Source organism: Pteropus vampyrus, unplaced genomic scaffold (assembly GCF_000151845.1).
Source record: "Pteropus vampyrus isolate Shadow unplaced genomic scaffold, Pvam_2.0 Scaffold180, whole genome shotgun sequence".
Taxonomy (NCBI): domain Eukaryota; kingdom Metazoa; phylum Chordata; class Mammalia; order Chiroptera; family Pteropodidae; genus Pteropus; species Pteropus vampyrus.
In genome coordinates, this window is record NW_011888961.1 from 2329212 (window position 1) to 2335564 (window position 6353).

Below are 6353 nucleotides of genomic sequence, written 5' to 3' on the forward strand. Positions count from 1 at the left end.
AAGAGCAATGTCAGAGAATTTACTGCCTATGTTTTCTTTCAGAAGTTTTATGGTTTCAGGTCTTACATCTAAGTCTTTAATCCATTTTGAATTTATTTTTTTATATGTTGTAAGAAGGGGGTCCAGCTTCATTTTTGCATGTATCTGTCCAGCTTTCCCAAAACCATTTATTGAATAGGCTGTCTTTACCACGTTGTATAAACTTGCCTCCTTTGTCATAGATTAATTGACCACATAGACGTAGGTTTATTTCGGACTCTCTATTCTGTTCCATTGATCTATGTGTCTTATTTTATGTCACTACGATGCTATTTTGATGACTATAGCCCTGTAGTATATTTTGATATCAGCACGATACCTCCAACTTTGTTCTTCTTTCTCAAGATTGCTTTGGTTTTTTAGGTTCTTTTGTGGTTCCACATAAATTTTAGGAGTATTTGTTCTAATTCTGTGAAAACTGCCATTAGTATTTTAGTAGGGATTGTACCAAATCTATAGATTGCTTTGGACAGTATGGACATTTTAACAATGTTAATTCTTCCTATCCATGAACACAGTCTATGCTTCCATTTATTTGCATATTTTTAAATTTCTTTATTCAATGCCCTATAATTTTCTGAGTACAGGTCATTTACCTCTTTGGTTAAATTTATTCCTAGATACATATTTTTTGATGCAACTCTAAATGGGATTGTTTTCTTAATTTCTCTTTCTGATAGCTCATTATTGGTGTATAAAAATGCAACTAATTTCTGAATATTAGTTTTGTATCCTGCTATTTTACCAAATTCATTTAATAGTTATAACAGTGATTTTTTTTTTTTTAATCTTTAGGGTTCTCTCTATATAGTATCATGTCACCTACAAATAATGACAGTTTTAATTTTTCCTTTCCAATTTGGATGACTTTTATTTATTTTTCTTGTCTGATTATTGTGGTTAGGATTTCTAAAACTGTATCGAATAAAATGGTGAAAGTGGACATCCTTGTCTTCTTCCTGATCTTGAGTACAACCTTAGCTGTGGATTTGTCATATATGGTCTTTGTTACGTTGAGTTATGTTCCTTCTATTTCTACTTTGTGGAGAATTTTTATCATAAATAAATGTTGGATTTTATCAAATGCTTTTTCTTCATCTATTGATATGATCGTATGATTTTTATCTTTCATTTTGTTTGAGTGGTGTATCACATTAATTGATTTAAGGATATTAAACCAACTTTGCATCCTAGGAATAAATCCCACTGGATCATGGTGTATCATCTTTTTAAACGTATTCCTGAAATTCAGTTTGCAAATATTTTGTTGAGGATTTTTGCATCTAGGTTCACGCGGACTATAATTTTGTTTTTTCTAATGTCTTTGTTTGGTTTTGGAATCAGGGCAATGCTGATCTCCCTCTGCCTTGAGATTATATTTAGAAGAGAACTATAATCATGCTGTAATATCTTTATGGCTTGCTTTCAACTTGCTATGGGCAAAATTATGGTCAAGAAATAGTAATTTTTTTTAAAAATGTTCTTCTGTTTTTTTTTGTTTTTTTCTGGGAAAGAATTCACTATTCTTGTGTTATACCAGGAACCTGACTCTTCAAAGTTCTTGGGAGGGGCTATAGACTGAATGCCTGTGTCCCCCTAAAATTCATAGGTTGAAATCCTAACCCCTAAGGTAATACTATTAGGAGGCGGGGACTTTGGGGTGGTGGCTAGGTCATGAGAGCAGAGACTTCATCATAGGATTAGTGCCCTTATAAAAGAGGCCCGAGAAAACTCTCTTGTCCCTTCTGCCATGTGAAGATATAGCAGGAAGTGAGCACTGCAACCCGGAAAAGGCTTCTCGGAACTGTAAGTAATAAACTTCTCTTTATAAGCCACCTAGCTTATGATATTTTTATTATAGCAGCATGAATGGAGGAAGACACCTTCTTTCTTTATAGCTAATGCCCTTAGTTCTGGCTAAATTTTCCTTTACTTTGTCCCACACTGGCATATTCCTTAGCAACATTCTCTGTTATTAAAATAACCCTCTTATAATCTTTAATATCTGCCAAACTCTGATGTTGTCATCTCTTGAGTCAGGGATACACATAGTCACTACCTGGTAAATAACAATGTTTCGCCAATAGGTTAGGAGTCGTTCTATGAATGGAGTACACCGGCACTTATTCTGAAAAGACAATGGATACCTCTCGGCAAGATTCCTCCTTCTCTGTAAGAATCTCATCCCTGAGCACCCTTCCAAGAGAAAATCACTGTACTGCACAAAGAATATCCTGAACACCCACGTCAAAACATCACACATTTTAAACAGGGGTATTTGAGACTTCTGGTAACTGAAATCTGATTTCCCTGGCAAAGTTTAAGAGATACCCTTGCACTGTACATGAAATATCTTTATAAGAGCAGATAGGCAAAACTATGCCAACCATGTGAAAAGGAAGTGACCACAATGTGCTTGAATCTCAAACTAAGTCTTTCAACCAGATAGAGCCAGGAAAAACTGAAATGCTCACCTTGATGAAATCTGATCACTGGATCAGAAAACAGAGCCGCAAGGAGCCTGCAATTGTCTGTTTTTGGATCCAGTTGCAGTAAAGGAGCGTTCAGTCTCTCTGACCCAATCTTTCAGAGAAATAGTTCATTTTCTATTGACTACAAGAACTCCAACACATGCACTTTCCAGAGACAAATGTGCCAGTTGTTGAAATGGTCCTATGTAAAATGAAAGTAATGCTTTACCTTTAAAATGGAAACAAGTTTAATGTAAACTAAAACCAGGGACATATAACTGGAGAACTTCTATTGCAGCTATCACTGGACTGGGCCATCTTGAGGTAGAGAAGTCCCCATCACTGATTGTGTTCAAAAAGAAGCCAGATAACCACCTACTTCTCAGAATGTGACGGAGGTGATTTAAATGACAAATGAGGGTATCGAAGAGGAGATTCGTCTTAATGTCCTCAGAGGTTCTTGCAAACTTGACCTTTAATCATTCCAAGGCCAAGTCTAAAGTGGTCTGATAATTCATATTATCAACTCGAAAGACTTCAGAGAATCCTCCGAATTCTACGGCCACCCAAAAAGCTCAAGTCACCTTTAAAACAGAGTTTTATCAATCTGGAAATGAAATGCACTTTAATCAATCTAGCCAGTCAGAGATTTTCCCAAAGGAGAGGACAGGCTGGATCGGGATGATCAGAGACTGAAAGAGAAAGTGTCCACTTGTCACCTCTAGATGTGTATCCCCAAGGTTGGCCCCAAATGAAATCCTGGAAAAGGTCATGTAAGCCCTCTCCCTTTCACCTGAGTGCTCCCTAAAGTGCACTGGGCCAGAAAACGGTTGAGGATCACCTCGTTGGTGGAAGTACCGGCACGAAGCAGGGTCAAAGCCAAGGATCTTCCTGTCCTAGAGTTTTGGGGTGTGTAGCGTAGGGCTGATGACCTTTGTGTACATATGGCAAGGCCTCTTTAAGGTCGCCTTACTTAGAATTTTCTCTTGGAGGACTCTTTCTTGGAAGTCCTTTCGTTCTGGATATGTCTCATAAAATTCTTTGCATCTAGAAGTCCGTGAGCTCTAGAGGGCTCTCTGTCCTGGAGAAGCCACATAAGAACTAGGTTGTCAAGGGGAAAGGGACATGGGGAAGACCGTCTGATCTTCTCGGTCTCGTCACAGAGTATCCTCTAGATTCAGGTCAGCTCTCTTTGGCCAGGACCAGAAGAATGGGGTTTGGGACCAAAATATTAGGTTAATAGGGGATTAGTCTTAATGTCCTCAAAGGTTCTTGCAAACTTGATGTTTAATCACTCTAAGCCACATTCTGTGAGACAGTTGTCTGGTTTCTTGGGTTCGTCTGTTCTGAGAGCTTAGGACAGTGCCTGAGTGTGTAGTAAGTGTGAATAAACATTTGAATTTTGAATGAATGAGTGAACTTCATAGCTACAGCTTATTGGGGATTTAGTAGAGGTAACTATAGCTAAAGTTAGTGAATACATTTTTCAAAGACTGTAATTCTAGCTTCAAACAAACATGGCTAACACTCGGCATTTGGCACCTTCCTGGTTACAGAGACCCCAAGATTATTATTCAAAGAGACAAATCTTCACTCAAATAGTCTCAAACCAGTGACAATAAACACTGAGTAATGGAGTGGGGTTGGGATGGGGAGATCATTTCTATTTATTTCAACATCACAGACTGGCAAAGTGTCGTTTGCATCAGTTACTGAAGCCACCTGGCCCTGAAGCCTTACTCCTCAGAGACCTACCTTCAACCACCCCGTGCTTGTTGAAGACCTGTGTGGGTGGCTTCCAGTCAGGCTCAGGGATACCCAGTTCTGACTCTGTAGCAGTCCCAGTAGTACAGAGACAACTGTCCCAACATCTGCTCTCAGCAAATTTGCTCTCTGAGAGCTCTTTTTTTGGGGGGGGGGGGTGTAGTGCCACAATTATACACTCTTCTTTAAGTTCTTAAAGATCACAAAATGACCACTGTACATGGGACACAAAATGTTCATGTTCTATCCAATCTTGGGAGCACTCTGGACTTTGCTGTTTTTGTCCCAAGCAGGATCTGGTGGCAGCAAGTCTGTGATGGAGCAAGGGCTCACAGGAGCCTTCCCGCTGAAACAATTATGGGAATGGTAACCTTCCCAAGGGGTCTCAGCCATGCCCCAGCAGTGGAGCAGATCTCATGCAAAGGTTATCATGGCTAAAAACAGCTTCCCAAAAGGACCGGCCAAGGGTCAGTTATGCTACATTATCATGACAAGTTCCATTTGCCACTGCTTGTTTTTCCATTTACTTTTCTCACAGATGAGATGAGCCAATTTCTCATTAGCCTACTGGGTTTTCTTTCTCTAAGAACTATGGGATAAAAAAGGCATTGCCTCTCCACTGGAAAAAAAATGTATCCTATCTAAAAACGTTTAAGATAAAACTGGTTTAGCTCATTATATACACACTTACATCTACACAGATATACATAACACATACCAAGAACTTAAAAACGGAGTGGTCAAGTGATCAAACCTCACCAGAGGTGACATGGAGACACAGGCCCTTCCTAGCTTTAGGTACCGGAATCTATTTCCTCACTCTCTCTTGCTGATCATACTTGGGATGAGTTGTGGGAGCAGGAATCAGAAACCACTTGTCATGACAGCTGTCGGGACAGCTGGGGAGAGCCCTGTGTTACTTCCTTGGAACTCTCTTGCTGGTTCTTTTGCGCTGACTTTTCATATTGCCTGTGACAGACAAGCTCTGGGAATTAACATCTCGCAGCTAAAACTCAGTCATTTTCCACTCACAAAGCCAGGGTCCAGATCTCCAATCTGTTAGTCAGTCTTGCTGCCTCTTTCTCTCCATCGCTTTCAAACACACCTGTTCCCTGCCCCCTCCTGGCAGACCACAATCTCCTACTTCTACTGCCCTCTTTTAACCAGATGGTAGGCTTGCTGCCAAGTACAGATGGTCCCGGACTTATGATGGTTCTCCTTCATGACAATACGAACGTGATCGGCAGCAGCGAGCCGCAGTCCCCAGTCAGCCACGTGATCACAAAGGTAAACAACCGGTACTCTAAAGTGGAGTGTGTTGCCAGCACCTTCTGAATATCGCGCCTTGTGTTTCTGTATCCCATCACTTCTACGAAATGCCCATCTGTGTCTCCTGATTCTGGTGAGAAAAGGAAGGCAAATACTCTTGAGATGAAACTCAAAATAATCGCCCAGGTGTAGGTTGATGTGTTCTGGGCATGTTTAAGGTAGCTTAGGCTAAGCTATGATGTTCAGTAGGTTAAGCGTATCAGATGCATTTTTGACTTACAATATTTTCAAGTTACAATGGGTTTATTGGGATGTAACCTCATCGTAAGTCAAGGAACATCTGTACTCACAGGACAAGCACTTGAGGATTTCACAATGAGAAATAAAGATCTGAGTGTCCCCCTGTCCTGGAAGCTCCATTGCCCTGACTCCTGATTGGACTGAAATCACAGTGGTTCCTTTTTGGTGAGTAACAGTGATTTTGGAAACTGCAAATCAAGAAGACTTAGTGAATCAATTTAGGGTCTGTGCAATGCTGTCTTTATCTGAGTTTTCCTCCACTACTTCCTGTTTAATTTGGGCATCATAGTCACAACGGTGTCTTTAACACATTAAAATGAATAGGAAGTATGACCTAAAATGTTAAAACATTAAACTTTGGGGCCCAATTGGTATGCATATATTCTATCCTATAAGAAGTTAATGAGAAAAAAGAAACATTAAGCTAAACATTTCAAATTCCAGTTTACCAGGGTAGAGGATATGGTTCTAAGCTACATGGGTGAGAAACTTTCTAGTCACCCCTTCTAA